The 25,893-nt window shown below is 40.2% G+C and overlaps 1 long non-coding RNA gene across 1 annotated transcript in view; it reads left to right on the forward strand.

Moving 5' to 3' along the window:
* The window catches only part of LOC110255726, a 37,496-nt gene extending 12,029 nt beyond the window's left edge, over positions 1-25,467 (forward strand). Inside the window, exons 2-3 of the long non-coding RNA XR_002336437.1 lie at positions 24,141-24,242; positions 24,904-25,467. This is a non-coding gene — a long non-coding RNA (uncharacterized LOC110255726). The remainder of the gene's footprint in view (positions 1-24,140; positions 24,243-24,903) is intronic.

Here is a 25,893-nt window from a genome sequence, read left to right on the forward strand (position 1 = left end):
TTAGAAGGATCATGAGTGGAATTATGTTATTTGCTGACAATCATACAAGAAGGGAGTGTTTGGGGCAGCAATTTTCTTTCTTTCTTTCTTCCCTCCTTCCTTCCTTCCTTTCTTGTCTTTCAAGGGCCGCACCCATGGCACGTGGAAACTCCCAGGCTAGGGATAGAACCAGAGCGGCAGCTGCTGGCCTGCACCACAGCCACAGCAACATGGGATCTGAGCGGTCTGTGACATACACTGCAGCTCATGGCAAGGTCAGAACCTTAACCTACTGAGTGAGGCCAGGGATAGAACCCACGTCCTCTTGGATGCTTGTCGGATTCATGACCATTGAGCCACAATGGGAACTCCTGGGGCAGCAGTTTCATCATGGGTTTTATGATTCTTGAAATACTATCCAAGGAAGAAAGAAAGTAGACTGCTATGAGATGATGATTGCTTTTTTGGAGGAGAATGAACAGCCAAGAATGGACACACAACAAAAATGGCCTTACTCTACCTCCCTAAATTGAGCACATTTCACAAATTATTTTGTGAAGTCACAAGCAGAAAATTAGTTTTTCAAACAAGTATCAGAGCCATTTGATTACAAATTCAGGATCTTTCTGAACAGGGCAGAGAAGTGAGCAACCGTCTTTCTCTGCTTGCGCAATAAGATGCCTGACCCCTGGTTACTGGGGTTGTCTCTGGCCCTAAGTATTGTCTGCTTGTTAAAAGGACCTGGAAGAGTTTGGTTTATAAGAAGAGGTGTGTAGCAATCAGAAAAGAAGACAAGACCAATATTGCATCAGTTGTGGAGAAAGCCAGAGAAAGGCCCAGGAAGAGAAGTGTAGGAGATTGAGAGCCCTGGGAGGTGTTTGCTCCCAGAACAGTTACAGAATAGCGACTTCAAGGATCACTTAAAACAATGCTGACTCACACCCTCCAGTCCCCTGGAGTGTCAGGAGCCCAGCCTAGTGCCCAAGCAATAGGAGAAGGAAAGGAGAAGGGGACATGGGTTGTTCCACTTGAGTCTCTAACTATCACAAGTGACAATGTCCTTTGTCTTCTTCTTACCCAACTTTCTGAAAGAATTTTACGATACATCATGTTCTTTGGGGAAAAGGGAGGGGATAGGAGGTGCAAAAATTTCCAGCACAGCTGTGCCCGTGAGAAAACACGTCTAAGCAAGAGCAGAAGACAGCTCGCAGACACCAGGGAGATGAAATGTCACTTGTCAGAGCAGGAGCCATTTGTGAGTGGTGTGGGGGCAGGGGGGTAGAGGGAGAACAAGAAAACAGAAGCATTTTTTAAAGCAAAGGAACCCGAAGCAGGGCGAGAGAATTTTAACAGCTGCCGTTCCATTTCACACTTGAGTGTGAAACACGGGGGAGCATGAGAGGTGTCTGAAGAAGAGTTTTGGAAATCTCGGAGGTGTGAAGACTGTGCCACCCCCTGATTCACTACTTCAGGAAGACCTGCAGTAACACTGATGACGTTTCAAGGATGTTAGTTTCAGGGTATGATTTCTTTTGAGTGCGACGTTGGGCCAAGGCTGACCTTGAGGAAACCTGCCTTTGCCCAGTTACCCATATGTTTATTGAGAAAGTGCCCATAAAAAACTTTTCATGCATGGGAATGGCTACAGCATCTAAACATAGTTCATCCTCCCCCCAGGTCAACCAATCAGTTCTGTGTCCTTCCTTTGTCAATGGCACCGCGAATTTCCCAGCCACGAACAAAATCACCAGCTTCCTTGTATTCTCCTGAGATTGCTACATCATGCCTATTATCAGCAGCAGTAAAACGAGAGAGTGTGGGTGATGGTTTAAGGGTGCCTGAGTACCATGTTTGATTCTGAATTTTGTTATAACCGACACTAACTGTTCAGCAATGATGCCTGGTATATAACCTCCTCTGATACCTGTGTTCACGGAACAATTGCTATGGCCTCATTTTCACCCCCTTCCCAACATACAATAATTTTAACAAATGTAATTGACATAAAGAACATTTATTATGATGGAATAAGTTAAATGTTTAAAAAGCGTGCCGAACCTTGTACATGGTTGTGTTCCATTCAACGAGCCGCTGTTTCATCATCTGTAAAATGAGAATAAGCACTTTGACCTCTTTCGTTTTAGAAACGCGCTGAGATATTTCTTATGCACGATTGCTAATCAATCCATAATCGTTTCATAATCTGGGTTATTTATTCCTGTGGAAACTTAGTCCGATGTAGAAGTGGAGGAGCCAGAAGTGATACAGAAACTGCAAAGAGGAAATTAACTCAACTAATATTTGGCAAATGGGTCACACACACTTCTCAGACATAAAAGCAATGGAGGTGTTCTCTGTGCAAAGCTAAAATATATACAAAAATGAATAAAGAAGACAAGTTAAACTAGCTGGTGAAAGACGTGAAAGACGTGATAGACAATTTACCATGTGAGGATAAATAGAACTCTTTTTAATTAGAAAATTTCATGATTATAAGAAAGGCCATGTCAATTTTTATTAGAAAGCAAGCAAATAAGTTGGGTTTTCATATCATAAATAAGAAGTCAAAGGTATTTTGTTTGAATTTAAGAGGCTAGTTTGATTCTGAAAGCATATGCTACACCAAAGCACATTATACTTTTTTTCAATTTATAAACTCTCTCATCCAACGTATTCTTATAGACTAATGATGAAAAAAGAGTTTTAATGAAAGAACAGGTATGAAATTGTCAGGAATGGCATTTCTTTTGGGATATTACTACATTAATGTCATAAGGAGAAAGAGTTGGAGAGAGAAATAGAGATAGTCAGACAGCAAGACAAAGAGAGACACAGAAAGATAGGTGGGGGAAAGAGAGAGAAAAGAGAGAGAGAGGCTTACTGTGTCTCATTTAATCCGAAATCAGAACAAAGGCTGAAAAATCGATGATGCAACGTGGAACTAGCATTGGAAGGCAGCTCAGTAATTCACCTTGGTTGGTTTCTGCTCTGAAATTAGCATAACTGGCAGCTGACATGTCATCTATTTCAAAGTCACTGCAGGCAGGGAGGTTCTTCAGTAAAGGTAAGATTTTTAGCAAATCTCTTGCACATGATCAATGATTGTTTTAGAATTACCAGCTGGAGATAATCATGCTGTATGATCCATTAGAGTTGGGGCCTTTTCTCCCTAAATGCTTTTAGAAATAGGAAGGGCATCATATTAATTCTCCTTGATATTTCATTAGTTTCATGTCACTCGTTTCATTAGTTATATGCTATTTCACATTGCTGTCAATGACACAGAGCTAATTTCTTGACACGTACTTTTTATGGTCTTCATGAATCGTGCTCATTATGGAAAATGGGCTGAATTTTTTATTGGTTTATCCTGAATGAATGATTATAGCGAAATAATTCACTTTGTAATTGTTGCCAAGAAGATACTTTTGCCAAAGGGTGTACATTTCTAAAGAAATTTCTTGTTGGGGATCAAAATTTACAGTGTTTGATGGACAGTGGATCCAAAATGACCCAGTCATCATCTTCACTGAAACTCACTCCTCAACTACTGTCTCAGAAAATAACTTTTACAATCAATCTAATTCATGAAAATTCCTACCTTTTAAAATTGCTGATATCAGTGACATGTTAAAAGGTAGAAGAAAGGATTCAAAGAATTTAACATGCTAATTTTGCTTATCAGACATATGGACACCATTTGGCATTAATGTGTAGAAGGATATAAAATTGCAGCAGTATATTAAAATCTTGGAATAATAACCATACTGGAAAACATTTTGGCCATTTAACAAAATATTAAACAGAGCTGTCGTATGACTTAACAATTCCATTCCTAGGTACATACCTACAGCACTGAAAACTTAGGTCCACACTAAAACATGCATATCCATGGAAGCATCAGGCATAGTCACCAAAGAGTGGAAACAACACCAACATTTATCAGCAGGTGAATGGAAAATCAGAGGGAGGCCTGTCAATCAAGGGAATATTATGCAACCATAAAAAGGAATGAAGTGCTCAGACATGCTACAACCTGGATGAGCCTGGAAAACCTTATGCTAAGTGAAAGAAGCCAGTCACAAATAGTTGTATGTTGTTTAATTCTATTTCTTTATTTATTTATTTGCTTTTTAGGGCCGCACCTGCAGCCTATGGAGGTTCCCAGGCTAGGGGTTGAACTGGAGCTGCAGCTGCAGACCTACGCCACAGCCACAGCAACACGGGGTGCAAACCACGTCATCAACCTACATCACAGCTCATGGCAACATCAGATCATTAACCCACTGAGCAAGGCCAGGGATCGAACCCGCATCCTCATGGATGCTAGTCAGATTCGTTTCCACTGGGCCGTGTTGGGAACTCCTGTTTGATTTCAGTTGTATGAAATATCCAGAGTAGGCTGATCAGGAAGCTAGAAAGTAGCTTGTTGATGGCCAGGTACTGGGATGGGAAGTGACCAGAGGATGAACTAACTGCCAGCAGGCTTGTGGTTCCTTTTTATCAGGAGATGAAAATGATATGGAATCTGACAATGGTGGTGACTGCATCAATTGGTAAAGATATGACAATTCACTGAATCATATGCTTAAATGGGTGAAATTTACAGTGTATGACTTTTGTCTCAAAAATGAATGAATAAGCAAAATAACTGAAAATTGATTCACATAAAATAGCTAATAGCATTAAGACGCCACTAGGAGTTTAGTCTCGCGTGTTTTCCATTCGATCATGTTAAGACAAAACTGAGACTGAGGGCACATTAGGAGGATTTTTTTCAGGTCCTTACTTTTGTCTGCCTCAGCGCTTCTGGGCTGGAGCCTGGTAAACACAGAGTGTGCAGAAACAGAGAGAAGTCAGAATGAAGCAGAGCTGGAGATTTGGCACAAGGAAATAAGAGGGTTTTGTCTTTTAATGTTTGAAAAACATGTCAGTATCCTACTTTTTTCTTTTTCCTCTTCTAGACTGCTTCTCTTTCTGATAATTAAGTAGAAAGAATGCACATGACACTTTCTCCATTTGAAAGAAAATACCCAAATATCCTTCTGTAGCGTCATTTTATATGAAGTGGAAGTAAATATATTGTCAACGAAGAATCTATTATAAGACTTGTGAGTTTCCAACTGAACTGAAAAGCCTTTGGGGTTTGCACTTTGTGCGTGGCAAAAGAAAGCTTCCTTCAAAGAAAAATATCGCTAAGGGAGTTAGGTTTTCCTAACATCAAACACACTCATGAAAATACATTTGGATAGTTTAATTACAAACAAATAAAAAAATAAGATTTTCATTTTCTTCTGACGATCCATGCTTTTAAAAATTTAAAAACTGAGTTGGGTGGGGTGTAAAGTGAAAAACGATGACGTAAAGATTTAGTTAGACTCTTTTGGAAACCTATGATGGCATGATGAGGAAAGACAATTTTCTCCAAAAGATAAACATTACAATAATCACTATGGTTACAATTTCTTTAAAAATAAGGACCAGTGGACATATATTTTACAATTTGGAAGCAGAATAAATTTCAACTCATGGAATACCTGAGGTGGTTTTTTTTTTTTTTCTTTTTCTTTTTTGGCTGCACCTGTGGCATATGGATCAAATCTGAGCCACAGCTGTGGCAACACTTGATCCTTCACCCACTGTGCCGCAGGGGGAACTCCTCAGTTTGAATAATAGCTTTGATCTGGTACAGACATGATTAAATATGAATCCATGCAATGATCAAAGTTTTCACATATGAGGTAAAGATATGCTACATCATTTTCATGGTCCAAAAATTTCCTAAAAATTTAGGCGGGAAAAATTTTTTTTTTTCAGAAAATTGTATTGGAAATCTCTGGATGGAATCAGAATTTCATAAGCAATACAGTGAACTTTAGTTTGTAATATTAGGCTGCACCAAAAGAACCATCTGTTGGATAGTCCATATGTACGATTCAATGACATGCTAGTCAATTGGACTTTTTCATTACGTTTTTTAAAAAAAGGAAAAAATATCAGTCCAACTTATGGCACACATTATCTGAATTCTAGGCGTCAGCCTCAGAGCCCCTTATGCTTTCTGAATTAACAGATATCTGGCACAATCTGCGTCGGTTTCATAAATCAAGCAAATAACAGATCCATAATTTTGTCATCAAAAGTGTGTTTGCATCAGATTGTAATTTTATTTGTTTTTGGTCAAATGCACCAGGTGAGAAGATTATGTGGAAAATTATGGGAAATGGCAAGGCTTGCACTAGCAGGGAACTGGGTTGCTCGCCATTTGGGTAATAGGTGGGTGCAAGCAGGCCCCCAGGGCCCATTAAAGTTCCAAATGAATAGCAATGAAATATACTTCTGTTGAACACTGGTAAAAGCCAAGAAAGATTAGATGCACAATCACTAAAGTGCACTCCCTCTGAAGGTCTGTGCTTAGCCCAGGGACCTGCAGCACGTGGAATGCAGCAGCGTGTCCCCCGAGCCAGTGGCCGACCCGAGAGCGCTTGTGTCGTGTTTCGCTCTTCTGGATGTTCCCCAAATCCCTTCCCACACCGACTCAGTGGAGGCGACAGGATATCATACATGCAAAGGAACGCAGTGTCTGGTGATGTTACATGACAGATCAGTGCTTCCTTAGTATTATTTTTGCTTGATTTTTCATTCCCACAAACATCATAGGGAAAGAAGGAGCAGGTGACAGAATACGCTCCTGCCTTCACCATGTCCAGTGACGATGCTCTTTGTGAAGATTCAAGGGCTCTCGAACAACAGGAAACGAACTGCAGTTGTTGAGAACAAATGAAACATGTCTTTCGAAACTACACGGAATTATGTCTTGGCACTTCTAAATTGCATGGCCCTAATGACTGTATAAGTACATTTTTAACGTAGAGACATAAATCCCAAATTATGAGTTTTCAAGAAAAGGAAAAAAATATATTCATGTATGAGTGCTCAGTGTCCTTGATTATAAATGAAGCAGGTGAAGAGAATTTTAAGTCAGATGGAAATGAGTGGTGATTTGGAAGTGGGCCACCTACGACCTTACTATGTCACTGGCAATTAACCAAAAAAAAAGTTCTATTTGTTTTAGTTAAGTGGTTTGTGCTTATTCTTTTCAAATTTTATCATGAAGCTAATAGTGTCATTAATCATGTAATTTTAAGTGAGCATAAATTCAGAGCCTTTGAGAATGAAAATGAAGAGAAAATACCCCCAACCCAATCCAATGGCAATTAATAACTTCCTCAGAAAAATTCACTAGAAAGGAAGCAGTTGCACATGCATACTGAAATTCACAATATGGGACAATTCAGGGAGCTGAATTAAATCAACTTCATCCGACTGTGAGAGGGAACGAGCCATCTTCTTTGACAAATCTAGCTATTATTAACCCAGGCAGTGTACACAGCCTGTTGCCAGCTTTGCTTTCCGGATGCCGGTGACAAGGGAGATGGGAAGAAAATGGATGCTGTGAGCATCCGGAAGTCAAATTTAAATCCTTAATTCCAATCAGGGAGCAACTCAAATATTCCAGTTACTTGATTATCGGAGGTTAGAGCAGTTCAAATTCCTTTTGGTATGTTTTATGTTTTATTTGGTTTTGTTTCCTTGTCTTTCTGCCCTCTGCTATCATCCGCTGGTAAGGGGATATCGTAGCATATAAATCCAATACCTGCTTCCTTCATCTGCAAAAAGGTGAAATCTCAAACCTCAATTATTATTCTGTCTTTCCTTGTACTGTCATTGAGGACATCAATGCACTAGTAGGGAAAAGCAGTAGGTTTGGAATTTTTGTTACAGGTAAAATTGGGAGGTTATTTGGTGTGTTCATTGCACTTGTTTCATTCAAGGGAGACACAGTTGAAGATACTGAATCTTACTTTCACGGAATCACACCAAATTACATTATCCTAACAACGGCAATAGAGGTAACTGATCACAAAGACGTCTTTTTGGTCGTGACTAAAAGGGACATTTCAGTTCTAATTGTAGAGAAATTAAATACATCAGGGACTTGGCACCTGAAATTTTAGCCCAAAGAAGAAACAAAATATGTGCAATTTTCTTTTGACAGACTAGTTCGGAAGAGGTGTGTGTCTGTGTTTTGTGTGTGTGTGTGTGTGTTACATAGGAAGCAAATGTCTTTAGAGCATAAACCATATATATCACAGCACCTTCCACCAGAAAAAAAAAAAATTGCAAATGAAATCCACACCTATAGCCACAGACATGGTTTTAAATTTTCTAACAACCAATAAAAGAAGGAAAAAGGGACTTCCCGAGGCTCAATGGTAACAGAGCAGACTAGGACCCACGAGGATGTGGGTTCCAAACCTGGCCTTGCTCAGTGTGTTAAGGATCTGGCGTTGCCATGAGTCATGGTGCAGGTCACAGATACAGCTCAGATCTGGCGTTGTTGTGGCTGTGGAGAGGGCTGGCAGCTGTAAGCTCTGATTCGACCCCTAGCCCAGGAACTTCCATATGCTGCAGGTGCAGCCCTAAAAAGCGCGCGCGCGCACACACACACACACACACACACACACACACACACACACAAACGGAAAAAGACAAATGGGTATAATTAATCTTAAAGATAGTTTATTTAAGCCAGTATATCCAAAATAGAGCATTTCAAAAGTGACCAATACGAAAAACCTACTGAGGTAATTTGCTTATTAATACCGGCACTAGATCCTCAACATCCCATGTGCATTTTAGACTTCTCTCACATTCGGTCTGGACTGCCCACGTGTGGCTAGTGGCTGCCTGGGAGACAGCATCGGTACGCAGGTGAGGAACTTAGGTTTACCTGTGACCTTGACACCATTCGATCCTATGCACGCCCCCCGCCAAATCACCCAGCTATTGTACCTTTGTTACCCCATCTGTCAAAAGGGGGATTCTATTTCCAACTCTGTAAAGCCGATGATGACTAAGAGCAGCAGCAACAGTGAAATTCTGCAAGGTTTCCACACCTAAGCTATGATTATAATAGTTCTCATAAGACCTAATGGTTCCGACTTGTTCCTACACGTCTTTAATATTGTGATTAATTTTTTTAAGGCTGTGGAGTTTGACTTTGTTATGGATAAGGCCAATTTGTTTTTAGAAACATGTCAGGCGCTCGTAGTTTACCCCAAACTCATGTCCCCATTTTTCTTTGCTAACACAACTCGGATCTTGCCTGAGACTCTACCTGTCACGGGACGTGATCTTGTCACCTTCTTAGGGGTACGTCCTGTGTGAGGTTGAGGTCCTCAGCAAACAGGCTGAGAGGCAGAGTCCTGGGTCTGCAGGATTTATCGGGAAGGTCTCTCTTGAGACCTGCCTTAGGGTCTGAGAGGCGGATCTGAGCCATACAGCGCAATTTACTGAAAGAGAGAGAGAGTGAGCAGAAGATAAACAGATTAGGGTATGGGTATTGATGGCATATTCTGAAGCCCTTAAAAGATATAATTACAATCTGTTCTCAAAACTGCGAGACCTGCAAGGGACTTAAAAGGATACGGGTCATGGTGTTGATTACAGCGGTGATTTTGGTCTTAATTTCTTTGGCTTTCATGAAAGCTGAACAATATTCTTTGCGCAATATACCTGTAAGGTTGAGGAGTATTATAATCCCCTTTTAAGAATCAAAAAATGACTTAGAGGGACATGTCTGGATTTTTCCTGCAGATTAGAAGAGGAGGCGGGAGAGCAGGCAAGTGAAAGGGCTGGAAGTGCCCTGTAAGCTGGCAGCAGAGCTTGAGCTGGGGGGGCCTGGGCTGGTGGTTTTAACGCTTGGCTCACAACCTCTGGGCTCCAAGCATCTGCCTGAAGCAGCAGCGGTGGCTCTTCCTCAGAGGTCAGACCAGGGCTTGGAAATCAAGCAGGTTGTATGGGTTTCCCCAGCGACGTGGCCACATGCTTCATATGAAATTTCGTCTCAGAAAAGAAAAAAAAAAAAAAAAAAGGAGAAATAAGGTAAAATGCTGCAACTTCCTTTTTGTTTGTTTGGCCTTCTTTTCCGGTAAACACAGGCCCTACTTTGTTGCTCCAGTGCTGGTCTAGGGTTTGCCCCTACCTGGTTCAGCTAAGAGAGGTTCTCCATCCTGGGCGTGTTGCTTTCATCGTTTCTCACTTGAGTAACTGTGTCCTGAAGCAATTTGGACCCATGTCAGTGGGAACAGTTACATTCACACAGGATGACTGGGGGTCTTCGTGTTTCTCACTAGGGATAATTGCTATTTCTACAGATGTCAAAAAGTGCCACGTTTTCACAGAGCTGGGGACAACATCGTCAATTCAAGGGCAGCAAAATGTGAAAACGATTTCAGTGCTTTATGGTTACTGATTTGGGAGGAAACAAAAGGAATCCATAGTTAATCCTCGGTACTCATAAATCTAGTGGTTATAAGCAGCAGATACCTGTTAATCCGAAGGCTCTAGAAGACAGCTAGGATAACATCTTGCTACGTCTTCCAGAAAACTGCCATGATTTTCCTGAATTGTTCATTAGCTGTTATGTATCAAGCCTGCAGATCACAAGCAGCCAAGAGAATACTCTCAATTGAAGCCGTATTTCTAGTCGGCTTCTGCGTTAACAGGTTTTGATGACAATGTGCTAACGTACTAAAGAAGACGGATTTGCGTGGCAGTTATGGCCACAAGGCAATTACAACACAGGCTAGACGTTCAGAATCAGCGGCTGTTGGTGGGTCCATGAAGCGTCCTGGGTTTTTCTCCTGGTGGCTTAGCGCTGCGACCACCCACTGTTCGACCAGCAAAGATCAAACACGAACATGAGCTAAGAAGGGATGTGATTTATGTCCCTCCTCTCTTTGGGGCGGTGTAGACAACTCCTTTGGGTCCGGAAGGAGAAGTGGCCATTTCCGCGTGCAGGTGCTGAAGGAGCACCCGGTGTTTTCACGCCTGAAAGGCAGGTGCCCATCAGCCTCTCTCGTGGGCTGTCCTGGTCCCATGGACCCTGCCGGCTCCTGCTGCTTCCTGCCAGCACAGGGTCTGCGCAGTCTCTGTGGAGCATCACTTACACACGACCGGGGCAGGGGGCGCCTAGGTCAGGGCCAAGCCTGCTGAAGGCCTCCTGCCGCAAGAAGGAACATGCTGTGGCTCAAAAAGGATGCTGTTCATTAGAGTCAACAGAACTTTTGATCTGGGGGGAGGTGAGGGGTTCTGCAGGGACCTCATTGCTTAAAGGGCAGCAAACCCAGGATCCCCCTCCCTGGTCCTGCAAGTTCCTTGGGGGGCGGGGTGGTCAGGATTTGGGGTGCGCATCCACAAGGTGGAAAAGCCCTGCAGGGCAGAATCCGCTTACCTCGATGACTGACTGCTTTTGAGTGTGTGTGCTTTGTGCCTCTACCCTTTTTTCATTTGTTTGTTTGTTTGTTTACAACTGAAGTGCAAACAAATGATACAGAACCTGCATCATCGTTTTCACCGGCTGTACAACCTACACCAGATTGTGTGGCCTGGTCTGGTTCAGGTACTGACAGCTTTGTGTGAAAACGAAGAAATAGAGGGAAATTAACACTGTAAGGGGAAGTCCCCCACTCTCCCGCCACCGAGTCTCTGGCTGTAATGAATGGTCGTGTATGAGATAAAATGTCAACTTTCTTCCATCACAAACCTTCACTGTCCTACCCTCTTTGAGCAGTGGAAGTGTCATGATTTTTGTAAAATCTAGTTGTGTAGATTTTTTTGGTGACATCTTGATCATGTTCATGACCCATTTTTTTTTACTAGTTTATTTTCTCCTCCTTAGGTAATTTTAAAATAAGAGCGTTAGCTCTCTGCCTAAAAACTGTGGCTTTTTTTTTTTTTTGCAATTTCTGTTTCTGTTATGAATTTATGATTAAGTTAAAATGCCTGTATGAATGAGTAAAGTTAAATATTTTCTTCATGGCATGTGCATTTATGGCCAGCTGAGAAAGCGCTTTTTCACCCCATGTTTGTAGATGAATGGCTTCACATTTTCTTTTTTTTTTTTTTTTTTTTTTGTCTTTTGTCGTTGTTGTTGTTGCTATTTCTTGGGCCGCTCCTGCGGCATATGGAGGTTCCCAGGCTAGGGGTTGAATCGGAGCTGTAGCCACCGGCCTACGCCAGAGCCACAGCAACGCAGGATCCGAGCCGCGTCTGCAACCTACACCACAGCTCGCGGCAACGCCGGATCGTTAACCCACTGAGCAAGGGCAGGGACCGAACCCGCAACCTCATGGTTCCTAGTCGGATTCGTTAACCACTGCGCCACGACGGGAACTCCCACATTTTCTTATAAAGCTTTTTTTGTGTTTATTTCTAATGGTTTACTATTTGGTTCTCCTGGAATTAATTTTCATATAAGAAATAAACTAGAAATCCAATTATATGTTTTTTAAAGAATAGGTGAGACTTTCTAAATCACACTTATTGAATATAGGATTTAATATGGGATGACTATGTACCTAAATAAATCCAATTACTTGCACTAAGTAAAACAAAAATACAATGTAAAATATAGCCAGGGCAGGAAGGAGGACAAATTCACAATTTGGGGGATTTTAAGCTTTTGCACTCAGAGAGTATTATCATTATTATGACATTAATTATTATCAAAAAGTTAATTTTAAGTAGGGAGCTGATAAATAGGAAGAGGATGGAGAGATCAATAAGATGTGAGAACTCAGCCTTAAACCTCCAATAATAATCTGGGATTAAAACTTGTCCATAAAAAAAAAATCATTAAATTTACTAGTGTAAAAATAGACAGATTTGTGATAGCTTTGTTGTAGGAAAGGATGAAAATAATTTATTTTAAAAGATTGTAAATATAAAATTCAAATGACTTTATAAAGTTAAAACAACAGATAAGAAGATATTTGATATTTCTGTATTAGAGACAAATTGATTTTCACTGGAAATATGCTGAGCTTTTCTTTTGGTGCCTGACAAGGGTAGGTAGACAAAAGGTAGCTGACATTGTCAGAACTGTGGTTACCTAATGGCTTTGCTTTTAAATAATAGCTTCACATTTTCTAACTCATCCTTGGAGTTGTTTGTACTATTTTGCTATAACGAATGATGCTGTTCTGTGCAATTTGCTGTGTGTAGACATGGATTTTCAGTTCTGTTGGGTACACACCTAGGAGCAGTATTGCTGAGTCATAGGTGACTCCATGCTCGGCTTTCTGAAGAACTGCAAAGCTGCTTTCTGTGATGGCAGCATCGTTTCACTTTCCCACCAGCGATGTATGAGGGTTCAGTTTCCGGACGTCCCTGACAAAGTCTGACACTGTCTTTTTTGCTTATTATCTAGTGAGGATGAAGTAGTAGCTCACTGATTTTTGATTTGCATTTTTATTGGTACTAAGTATTTTTTTCAGATGGTTATTGGTCATTTGTATATTTACTTGGAAAAATACTCAAATCCTTTGTCCATGTAAAAAACTGGGTTGTCTTTTTCCTGTTAAGTTGTAAGAGTTGTACATCCTGGATACAAGTCCCTTATGGGATTTATTAGTATCTTGTCTCATTCTGTGAGCTGTTGTTTCACTTTCTTGAGAGTTTTTTTATATATATATATAAGCATTGTTAATTACTATGAAATCTCACTCATCTATTTTGTTTGTTTGCTTGTGCTGTTGGTGTCATATATAAAAAACCCTAGACTAATCCAAAATCACAAAAATTTACTTCCATATTTTCTTTTAAGCATATTATGGTTTCAGTTCTTACCTTTTAGTCTTTCATTCATTTTGAGTCAATTTTTAAATATGGTGTGAGGTAGGGGTCCAACTTCATTACTTTACATGTGGATATCCATTTGTTCTGGGACCCTTTTTTGAAAAGACTATTATTTCCCATTGAATTGTTTTGGCTCCCATGTTGACATTAACCAAAAATGTAAAGTTTTTTTCATGGACTCTTGAATCTGTTCCATGGGTGTGTATGGATGTCTGATGCCTGCACTGAACTTTCTTTCTTTTTTTTTTTTTTTGTCTTTCTAGGCCTGCACCCATGGCATATGGAGGTTCCCAGGCTAGGGGCTAGGGGTTCAATTGGAACTGTAGCTGCTGGCCTACACCACAGCCACAGCAATGCAAGATCCAAGCCACATCTGTGACCTACACCACAGTTCACAGCAACACCAGATCCTTAACCCACTGAGTGAGGCCAGGGATCGAACTGCCACCTCATGGTTCCCAGTTGGATTTGTTAACCACTGCACCACAACGGGAACTCCTGTTACTAAATATTTTAATTATAGGTGAGTTTTGGTTTTCTATCTGCCTTTGGACATTTACTTGGTAAGAGCAAAGCTCTTCAATGCTAAACAAAAACAAAAACAAAACCCCCCAAAACACAGCTAAGTAAGAAGGCATTGCAAAGCAAATTACTAGTGCCACTGAAGTGTTCTGTGATATGAAGAAATAAAATTAGGTTAAATAATGTTGGACCTGTCTTACTGTGTGGGGGGGTGTATAATTTATGCATGTCACCACCAATGGTGACTCAACTCAGTGCACATTTAGTAAGATTTTGAATCACTATATTAAGACTCCAAAACTTATTTGCAAAAGTCTTGCTTTGCTTAAGGTGACAAATGTTTTCTATATGAAAGAAAAAATGAAGACAAAGCAGAAAAGAGGACAAAGAGATGCTGCTATTTTATGCCTCTCTTTCTGTATCAAACCTGTAGGGAATGTTTTGGTTCTGTACTTCAGACAACTGGTGAGTGAGTTCTCAGCAAGGCCAAGAATGAAAGGAATGTAGGTGCTTCGTGTCAGAGAGACCTGTAAGAAGCCTGGAGAACAAGTCATGAACTGTAGTCAACTCTTAAATTGGCTTTTGAAGAATGTGTCAGTGGATATGTGGGTTGAATATGTATTAAGTTCGAAGGTTTTTCAAGGGAAAGGTCACTTCGAAAGCAAATGATTTCTCCCCACTCTTCCTCTTACACACACACACACACACACACACTCTTTACCTCCTTCTAGGTGAAACACACATGTGGAAAGACAAAACAATTTAATTTTAGGAATTTGTAGCGTATGCTGGCTGTTTTAAAGAAATGGAGTGTGGCTGTCTGGTTTCACACCAGTGACGATATTAGGAAGAGGTGGCAAAGATGGATCAGGATTGAAGCGTGTGTGTAAATAACCTGACCTGACCCGAGTGACCAAGGAGATTAAGAGGTCATTTACACAGCAGAATAAAAATGAGTGCACTAGGTTGGATATAGAAAGTCTTGCTCACAAAGAATTGAAATTCTCCTTATTACTCTCTATATTTCTAGAAGCATGGCCTTCCTCTTGACTGAAATCTACTTCACATTAAAATATAGCACTTACAAATTATTATTATGTAGCTAAATATTTAAAGTAAGTGCTTCTTGGTCAAAATAGAAACAACTCAACTAAAGCAGAAATCTTCAATTCAAGCAGGCATATTAGCATTTATCATACATAAACCCGTGCATTAAGACAGTAATTTAAAAGAGGTAGCTCTTGCCTACCTGCAATTAGCTTTGTGATAAAATTACACTCTTCTCAGTTATTTGTTCATAATAGAAAATACAAAGAAATTTGGAAACTAGTAATAGCTGTTTCTTTTTATCATGGCACTTGATCCTACCATTTAATTGTTAGATATAACACCATTCACTGCCACTAGAAACAAAGGCAACTTTCTTTTCCGCTTTTGCAATTGCCTCATGAATCAAAGTGCACTGGTAAGCTGCAAAAGTAATAATAATAAAAATGCACCATAAATTTCTCTAAGCAATTATCATATTTCATGCCTTATTATTAAATGGAACTTTGGATTTTTCTACTTAGGTAGAATGATGATTTTATGTTGACTGAAAGGGCTCTCATTCAATCGTATTGCAATATAATATACTGGGGGCGGGCACTGGATTCCATAAGGGGACCTGCCTCCTTTGTGATAGCTAATGTGTATCCTGGTCCATCAGCCATCTCTTTTCCCCCATCTCCTGCATCCCACCACAGGTGGGCAAGCAGCACCATCACAAAGGAGCAAGTCCCTTGCTTCCCCATCAGCTTGTCTGAACCATGGTCCGGGAGAAATGGATTCAGGGTTGTTTCGGGTTCACGGCGTTCCTGGGAGTGCTCTCTATCAAGATGGCAAATGATGAGAAAAGATACTGCTCATTTCCTTTTGAGTAGCCCTTCGGTGATCCTTCAGGATCATAATTTACAGAGAGAGAAAAATTTCCCCTTCATGAAGCAGAATAAAAGTTTGGACAGTTAATTTTGAAACATTATCTTTCTCATGGAACAGAGAGCGGGGAATTGGCGGATAAGCAAGCAGTGCCCTGTAGCAACTACAATAGTGGCAGGTGTGTGAAGCAGCACATTGGCCCTTGTGTTTTGAATAAATTCCCCTCATGAAGATAATGCTTGCCTAAGTTTGAAAACTGCTGCAATAGATGTTCAACAGATGCTTACCGGTTGATTGAATTTTAAAATGTTTGCCTGATGGCTGACTGAGTTGAAACTAGAGAAATGGTCCCTTTCCTCTTAGGCGTTCAAATCTAAGACTGAAATCTGAAATCAAGACAATACATTTAAGTGATATTTCAATCTCCAGTAGATATATGTTCAAAGAACTCCAATCTGGAGTTCCCCTTATGGCTCAGCGATAACGAACCTGACTAGTATCTATGAGGATATGGGTTAAAGGATCCAGCATTGCTGTGACCTGCCAGGGTGTAGGTCACAGACGCAGCTTGGATCCGGCATTGCTGTGACCTGCCAGGGTGTAGGTCACAGACGCAGCTTGGATCCGGCATTGCTGTGACCTGCCATGGTGTAGGTCACAGATGCAGCTTGGATCTGGCATTGCTGTGGCTGGCAGCTGCAGCTTAGATCTGACCCCTAGCTTGGGAACTTCCATACTTCTCTATGCCTCAGGCCCTAAAAAGTAAAAAACCAACCAAACAAAAAGCAAAACGCCACACCAAGGTTTATGCCAATAAAGATATAAAGATTTATATTGTATGAATCATGGTATATGCCAATACGCTACTTTGACCACAAAAGTATTCACAAAGACACTACAATATCTTGAGGGGCATGGTGGGTGTTAGTGCCCACTGTACCTGTGTGTGTGTGTGTGTGTGTGCGCGTGCGTGAAGGGGGAGGGGACCTCCACACCCAATAAACATAACGGAGTCATCTTTCTGTAGCTTATGGAAGCCCATTTTTCCATGGTAGAACTGAGACTCAAAATCTGCATGAGGATAATTTTCACTATATTTTATTGGGCAATTTTAAAGATTGGAAAGTATAATTTAACGCTATAGAATTCCAATTAAATGACTTCAAAAGAGTTGTTATTCTTGTAAAATGGGCAGAAAGATCCTATGCTATTATTTTTTAATGTACTTTACATAAATGTGATTGTACTTAATTCTTACCACTGCTCTTGCTCTGCGATGGAAACATGATTATTCTCACAGAAGAAAATTGAGAGGTGATGAGTTCTAATACCTATTACTTGCAAATAAAGAGCACTGTCTGACTTTGTGAAGGCATGAAATTTTCTTAAAAATCTCAATATTTTTAGAATAAGCAGCTTATAGCTGTATATAGGATCTATAAATATATATAAAGTATTCAGATCATATCTCAGAAGAATAATACAGTCCAAAAGTACATGCTTGTTATTATAAGTCTCTCTTTTGTTATTGGTGACATTCCATGAAATGCAGCACCAACACAAAATGTGACCATGCTAGGAAGACAGCTCTTTATCCTTATCAGGTACTAAATGCCAGAAAGTTCATTTTGTGGACCCTGAAAGTTTGAGTAGAACTAAACAGTTATCTTACAAAGGTAATGAATATCCAGTTTTGCAACCAAAGGTCATTTGTGCCAATGTCGCCTTTCCCTCTGCCTCTCCGGGAGAAACTGTTGTTCTCATTAATGATATATGGTCCCCTAACAACCGCCCCTCAGGCTAGCAAAACACCTTCCGTTTTTACATAACCCTCCCCACTACGGGGAAACCATTCTACTTTCCCCGGTTAGATATAAGCTGGAGCTGTTGGTCTTCTTAAAGATCCTCCCTAATAAGTATTTAATGCAAGACAAATGCTGTAGCAATTTAACCACGATTTTATATTAAAATAATTGGTACACCTGAGACAGAATCCCCAAGCCTCCAGAATTCTTACTCTGGTAACCTGCTTCTTAAAATCGATGTGCATGCATGTGCTTCTCAACTAATAAAATAATGTGTGCTTATTATGAAACGCTAAGCGGATAAGGAATAAGAAAACATCCTGTAATTTCACCACCCGGAGATTTTGCATTAATAAAGTGGACACCTGTAGACAGATTTTAAAACTAGGACGCTCTGCTCCACTATGTTGTTATTACTTGAATATTTGTCCTTGATAATACATATTGTGTAGTCTTCTAAGTTGTCCCTTTTCTGACTTTATTCATAATTTACATGACTGGTTTTCTACAGTTAAGCATTTGGGTTATTGTTTATTTTCCACTCTTATTATAAACTGTGATAAACTTCTTCCAACATAAATCATTACACGTGTTTCTTCTCATTGATTTAGGGGGTATTCCTAACAGTAGTTCTGGGTCAAAAGATTTAAATATTGTTTCAATCTATATTGACAACTACCATCCATAAAATTTGCAATAATTTGCAGCTTCATCAACGGTGTAAAGATGCCTGAATTCCCGTCACGGCTCAGCAGGTTAAGAGCCCCACTGGATCCATGAGGATGCCGGTTTGATCTCTGGCCTCACTCAGTGGGTTAAGGATCCGGCATTGCCATGAGCTGTGGTGTAGGTCACAGATGCTGCTCAGATCTGGCACTGTTGTGTCTGTGACGTAGGCTGGCAGCGCCAGCTCCGATTTGACCCCTAGCCTGGGAATTTCCATATGCCGAAGTTGCAGCCCTAAAAAGAAAACAAACAAACAAAAATGAACAGTATAAAGATGTTCATTTTCCAGCATTCTTACTGACATGGATTATTAATTCCTGTTGGCTTGGAAGTAAAAACAATGCTAATTACGGCTGTCTCAATTAGCATCCTTTATTGTTAGACCAACACAATATTTTTATGTATTTGCTTGCTGCTTGCGTTTTCTCAGGTCCTTCGTCCATGCTTTTCCATTGCGCTATTGACATTCTCTCATTGACTGACATGGGATTAAGTAAGGAAAGATAGGACACGTGGTATGGGCTCATTTTAGACTTGCTTTGAGTCAATAGTCAACCACACTGAGTGTGCACTCAGGGACAAGGCACATACCCTAGACCAGGGAATAGATGATGCGAGAGTCCATGTGCAAGTAACCATGATAAAAATTTAAAGACCATTTTATTTGAAAATATTCCCCGTCCTTGAAATACACTCGAAAAACGAATGTGCAGCCTGTTTCTAATGATCTCATGCAGGATAGTTTAAGGGACAAAATCATCTCATAATAATATGGAGTTCCCGTCGTGGCTCAGTGGTTAACGAATCCGACTAGGAACCATGAGGTTGCGGGTTCGGTCCCTGCCCTTGCTCAGTGTGTTAGGGATCCGGCGTTGCCACGAGCTGTGGTGTGGGTTGCAGATGTGGCTCGGATCCAGTGTTGCTGTGGCTCTAGCGTAGGCTGGTAGCTACAGCTCCAATTCGATTCCTAGCCTGGGAACCTCCATATGCCGCAGGAGCAGCCCAAGAAATGGCAAAAAGACCAAAAAAAAGAAAAAAAATCATCTCACAATAATAGCGACAACGTTAATACTGCGTGTGTGTGTGTGTGTGTGTGTGTGTGTGTGTGTGTGTGTGTAAGAGACATTGCAGCCTCAAAGTGATCCAAGAAGCAGGTAATGTTTTTGTCTTATAGACAAAGAAACTGGCCCTTGTAAGGTAATATGTCCTTTTGTTAAATTTACCTCATGGACGTCGTTATTTTTACACTATTCTAAGTGCCATTTAAAAATAAAACCCTTTATATCCTCATTTATTTTTCCATGCTTTAGCTGCTCTAGTACAGAATTACAATTGCTTTTGTTTCTTGACCAGGCGCTGTACTGTGTTGATGTATTAGTTCTGATGGTTGTTTTGTACGTTTCCAAGGATGTTATACACACAGGATAATGATCTGCTGAGAGTAAAGACAGCTACCCCTTCATTTTCTAGTCCGTGTCTGGACCCCGTTTCCCACGTGTGGTGTGTGGACGAGCTCTGAAGTACTGGCCAGGTCTGTGTGCTGACCCACTCAGATCGCCCATCAAGAAAAGGGTTTTGCCCAGATCTCCGTTTAGGACCAAAGGCCAAATTAGCCCTTTATGCCATCAAGGTGCTTCGCTTTATATCGCAGGCTTGCTTGCAAGTTTCAGACTCTGAGAAGATGCCTGAAACTCTCAGGTGACAGTTATGGTGAGGTCAATGTGTCTGGGGTGGTAACTGATCCACGTAAGGCTTTTCCTGCTTCCAGATTTTGTATTCTGGGCACCTCCATCCAACCCACAAGTTAACACACAGTTAAATGGAAAAGTTTTCCATGCATTAGAGATTACGAAAATAAAAGGACTCAGACGGGCTCCTTTCTGTTTATCTCTTGTGTCTTTTTCTGCTTTGGAAGCCTGCCCTCCAAACCTTGCTCAGCAGGTGAGCGAAGCCAGGGCGGACCGTGCCGGAAGGGAAGCTGGCCTGCGTTGTCCTCATGGAAGCCTCTCGCAACAGAGCAAGGAGCACTTGGCCCTCCAGGTCCATTAAGGGCTGAAATGTGACCGGCTCCAAGTGTCATCAGCTTTTCCGGGGCAAGGCCACTCTACGACGAAATGGCAGTTTGACTATAAAAGAGGCTTTTTTGCCCAAAATGCAATCTCACCATTTCTCTACTTTGCTTTCATGCAAATATTGTTTTAAAAGCACCGTCAGTGGATGAATATAATTCTTCAACTATTTTACCTTGACTGGTATACATTCTATGGTAAAATGATAAGTTATGCTGCATAATTCATAGTCTGTCATGTAGGTTTTTTCTGTTATGTGAAAGCAGAGTAGTAACTTTGAGATCCATGAAAACATGAGCGTACATTACCCCCGTTTTCTCGGTGTTTATAATGAATCATTTTTAAGTATATTTCTTTGCAATTTGGATAAATATTATTTTTTATTCTGTGTCTATACATGTGGGTACTTATATTTAGGTTACGTCAAAGCATAAATATTTATATGCTTAGAGTTTACATCTTTTATTTTTTTATGTTGCATATTTTAGATTTTAATATTTAAACGTATATCTAAGCATAAATATTTATATGCTTATATTTATGTTACATCTAAGCATAAATATTTATATGCGTATATCTATGAGTATGTGTATTAAAATATAAGAATCACTTATTGTGCTTATATTTGCTCATCTAGGGGACTTTATGCATCTCAGATATAACAAACGTTTATCGAGCATCTACTGTGTCAGTCACTCTTCTAGATTTGGGGGGATATTTCAGTAAAATTTACACCAAAATTCTGCCCTCATGAATATTTTATTCTGTCAGTTGCAGGATTCTTTACTCATTGTTACTATTTGGCATAAAGCTAGTACGTTTGTGGTTTTATACAATATCAAAAATATTATGTGAAAAGAAAAAATAAATGAGACGATTATTTTTTTCGGAATTCTTGTTTCATTTATATCAATTATAAGTGCAAGATATTTTTATTTTGGTCAGTTCCATTTTGATACATTGTTTAAGTGCAGTCTTTGTTAGGAAGCCCCCTATGGCATTTTTATTCATATTTTAGATTTTCCTAAATATTCCCCAGCATAAAAATGGCATGTCAATGCAAATAAATATATAATTATTTATTCTTCACACTAATTTATTGACAGAAAAGGTAGCATAGAGTATTCTGAGTTCAAGATCCAAAGTCGAGGAGTTCCCTTGTGGCTCAGTGGGTTAAGGATCTGGCATTGCCACTGCTGTGGCTGGGGTTCAGTTCCTGGCCTGGGAACTTCCACATGCCATGGGTGTGGGAGAAAGAATGAATGAACAAACAAATGAAAGAAAGAAAGCAAAAATCCAAAGCTGAATTTCCTCTTGAGCACAATCTTCCCTGTTCAAATCCATGGTGCTGTATTGCTTATTTGATTTGGAAAATTGGGTAAGACAGCTTATAAGGATGCGTAAATTACAAGAAGATACTATGTTAAAATTTATGATAAAATAACAGTTGGGACGCTTATCTCACAAGTATGTAACTAAGATGCACTCCTGTTAATGGGTTGTACTTAGTGTCAGCGCTTCCCAACCATAGTGGCAGATTATAAAGATTTAGGTTCCCAAGCCCCTTCAGCCTTAAAGTCTGATTTCCTTGGTCTCATGAGGTGGGCACCTCATAATGTGAGATTTTTAAGATTTCCATAAGTGGCTCATCTACAGCCAAAGCAGGGGAAGCATTGCGTTAGTTAGACCTAGATTTGTGTTTCAGCCTCCTGGCAGATCAGACCACGTATTTCACAATGTCTATAAGATTAAAAACAAGCTGATTGTTGGGGATAACTATGGTACTTTGGGTTCCTAAACCTATATAGATTTTTCCTGGGAGATGCTCATAGGTGAATGATTGTGACATAAAGAACTACATCCTCAAATCATCTCTGTAAATGACACAGACTCTGTAAAAGATGCTTTGGACTCTTTCTTATAAAAATCCTTTTATAAAAGATAGCTTAAGAAAAATAATTTTGACAGACTTAAGAAAATATCTATCACAATGTATTAGTGAGATCTTCACTTTACATTATGGTGTATATTTCAGTTTGATATTGGACTTTTAAAGCTTGCTGAATCGAGGGTTTTTTTAAATGACATTTATTGTTTTCTTTCTAATTTTATAAGTGGTATCTGCTCATTGTAGATAGGTAGAAATACATCAAACACGAAGGAAAAATTAGCAATAATCTATGATCTGTACCCACCACCAGAGAAAACCACCGTTGGCATTTGGATGCATTTTTCCCTGATATCTGTATCTATACCTGTATCTATATATCTATATAGATATATATTTAAATTTGTGTGTAATTGATGTACATTGCTATATTAGTTGCACAGTATAGTAAACTTGTAACAAATTTTTGCTGATGACACCATTGTTGTGTCATTGCTATTAAATTTTCTCAGCTATTTTGCATGCCCTTTGTAACAGTCTGTATAAAACAGAAACAATAGAAAATTTAGGAAAAATGTGAGCCTATGGAAGTGTATTGCACTGGAATTAGAGCAATATTACTTCTAGCTTGTTTCTAGTAGACATTGATTAGATAAAGACTGATTCTTACTGCTTTGCCTCTGCTATATTAAACAAAAGGACTCCCTTCATTAAATTAACAAGGGAAGCAACCTATAAAATTAATTAGGGAGGAAAGAAGGGTAAAATTAATCCCAATAAATGGTAAGAGAAGGGTTTATTTTAGTGCGACTTGGACATTTTGCAATTGTGAGGATGTTTTATAAGTATCATTCATCTTGGTAAAGGATTGATACCAGTGGAAATTGAAAATGGTGATGCTTCCAACCCTGATTTTGTTTTAGCTGTAGTCTTAGAATTAAGGCTTTTTCCTGCATCTTTTGGTGTGACAGAGAAAAGATGCCTGTCAAAATCGATCAAAAAGCTGGCATTAATTGGAAGCATGAAATTCCTAAAGTTCTAATCACACACACACACACACACACACACACACACACACACACACACACGGATTGTAAAAGTTTAATGCTGTGACCTTCAAAAGCACATATTATACAGCACAGAAATCAACACCCTTCCTCAACAGCAACCAGGGGATCAATTATCAGTGGCATGATGCCCAGAGGCAGGTCATTGATCATTTCTATTGCCTTGACCGTGATTGCTGTTGCTATGGTTAATGAATGTTATTGAACCTGCTACCCAAACCTAATGGTGAGCATCACCCACGTCCTTGTCCCCATTTTCCAATATTTCAGGAGAATGGGGTTAGAAACCCAGGTTTAAAAGGTTGTCAAACTCCAGCGGGTTGGTTTTTTTTTGTTTTGTTTTGTTTTGTTTTGAATGACTTGTTTGCTGTAAAAGATACTGCCAGATAGTTTCATGAAGATCTTTGCCTTTATAAAAGTAATGGAAGCTCAAATTCTATGTGAAACATTATTTGTATTTCAGTCTGCAGTAAAAGCCTATTGGTCCACTGGCAATATTTTGGAGAACCTGGACTGGCCACTAAATGTCCACGCGCTTGGAGCCTTTGGTTTCTTGAGAGAAATGGTGAGTAGAATTCTTGGCACTGCTCATAAAGATGCGGAATCTCAGAATTGGAACTTTCTGAAGGAAGCAAGGAAGAGAGACATCTGCTCTGTTCTCCAAGGTGAAGAGCTAAGTTGTGAGGGTTGCCTTCTGGAAATTAGAAAAAAAGAAAAAGAAACCTTTGTTTTAGGTTACCATTTTTTTAAGGCTTTGCTTTAAGTAATATAGAGTGATTTCCTGCGTGACAGTGTCTAGGGACGCTGGAATAAACTTGAACTAGTGCTGCCCGAGGGGTTCAGAAGAGATGAAAGATGTAGATCGGCAATGTGATAAGGATGTGTGTGTGTGTGTGTGTGTGTGTGTGTGTGTATTTTTATATAACAGTAAAGCAAAAGCTGATGTAGGGCCGTGAGCATTGCATTAGCAAACATATAGGCAATGGGTCAAGATAACCAAAGGCAAGTGTGGCAAAGTGAGGGCAAAAAGTCCAACAGTTTAGGACATTTATATACTAACACAAAAGAAGCCTGGGAAAACACTGCATGAAAATTAAAAAAAAAATCACTAAAAATGTGTGTTCTTTTCTTTTCTTTTCTTTTCTCTTCTCTTCTCTTTTCTCTTTTCTTTCTTTTCTCTTCTCTTCTCTTCTCTTCTCTTTTCTTTTCTTTTCTTTTCTTTTCAGGAGAAAGAAAGGGGCCACGAGGCACCTGATGCCCCAGTACGTTGATGTGTAGTTCTCAGAACTCTAGACAGCTTCCTGGCTACTGGTTCCTGTGGTTCTGATCCTCCCTCGGTGTAGACTCATCCAGCAGACAGCCTCGGAGGGTTACAATCCGGGAGTCAGCAGGAGCCGACGTCTCGTCGGAAGCGGGACTGGGGGAGGGTCTGCTTTCAGACGCAGTGCTTGTGGTCCCATTCGGTTCCCTGGGTGTCCCGGGGAGGGCGTCCCCAACTCTTGCATCACTTCCGTGACCAGGAGGCCCCAGAGCAGCGGAGCGAGGAGGAAGGACCCAGGGCACAGATACTCCCACTGCCCCAACCCAGAGCCCGTCAACTGCCCGACACACAGCGAGCCCATCTAAGAAAACAGGCCCCGGAGTCCAGTCTTAATCCCACCCCCAAAGCCATGAGCTAAGTAAAAACATAGATGTGAAGCCACCGGTCTGAGGCAGCTTGTTAAGGCAATGTCGCTTTGTCGAATAAAACTGATGCACTTATTATTAATCCTTCTCACATTTCGCCTTAAAGGAATCCTCGTTTATTTTAAGTCATGTATTCCTGTTATTGAGGGGTGGGCATGTGGGTGTGTGTATGTTTAGATGGTTGCAAAGCTTAGTAATTCATATTATGATTTTTTTCCCCTTTAATAGCTCAGCAGTCTTTTTTTCTTCAATAATGGAGCCTGTGCTGCTTCAAGATCCCAGATGTCAAATGTGAGTTGTACAGGGAATTACATACAAACGGTCGGTTCCCAGTAAAATTTCCTAGATGTTAGTATGACTTGTTTTTCCCACCAAATTCTAGATTTTTAAAATTAAATTGCCTCCAATTTATGCAATTAGATATTATTTACCCTGCAGAAGAGTTTGAACACGATGGCTCTTGATGAGTGCATTCATTCATCACAGTCAAGACATTTGTTTTGAAATATGGAATCTGTTCACCTGTTGCC

This window comes from Sus scrofa, chromosome 10 (genome assembly GCF_000003025.6).
Source record: "Sus scrofa isolate TJ Tabasco breed Duroc chromosome 10, Sscrofa11.1, whole genome shotgun sequence".
Lineage (NCBI taxonomy): Eukaryota > Metazoa > Chordata > Mammalia > Artiodactyla > Suidae > Sus > Sus scrofa.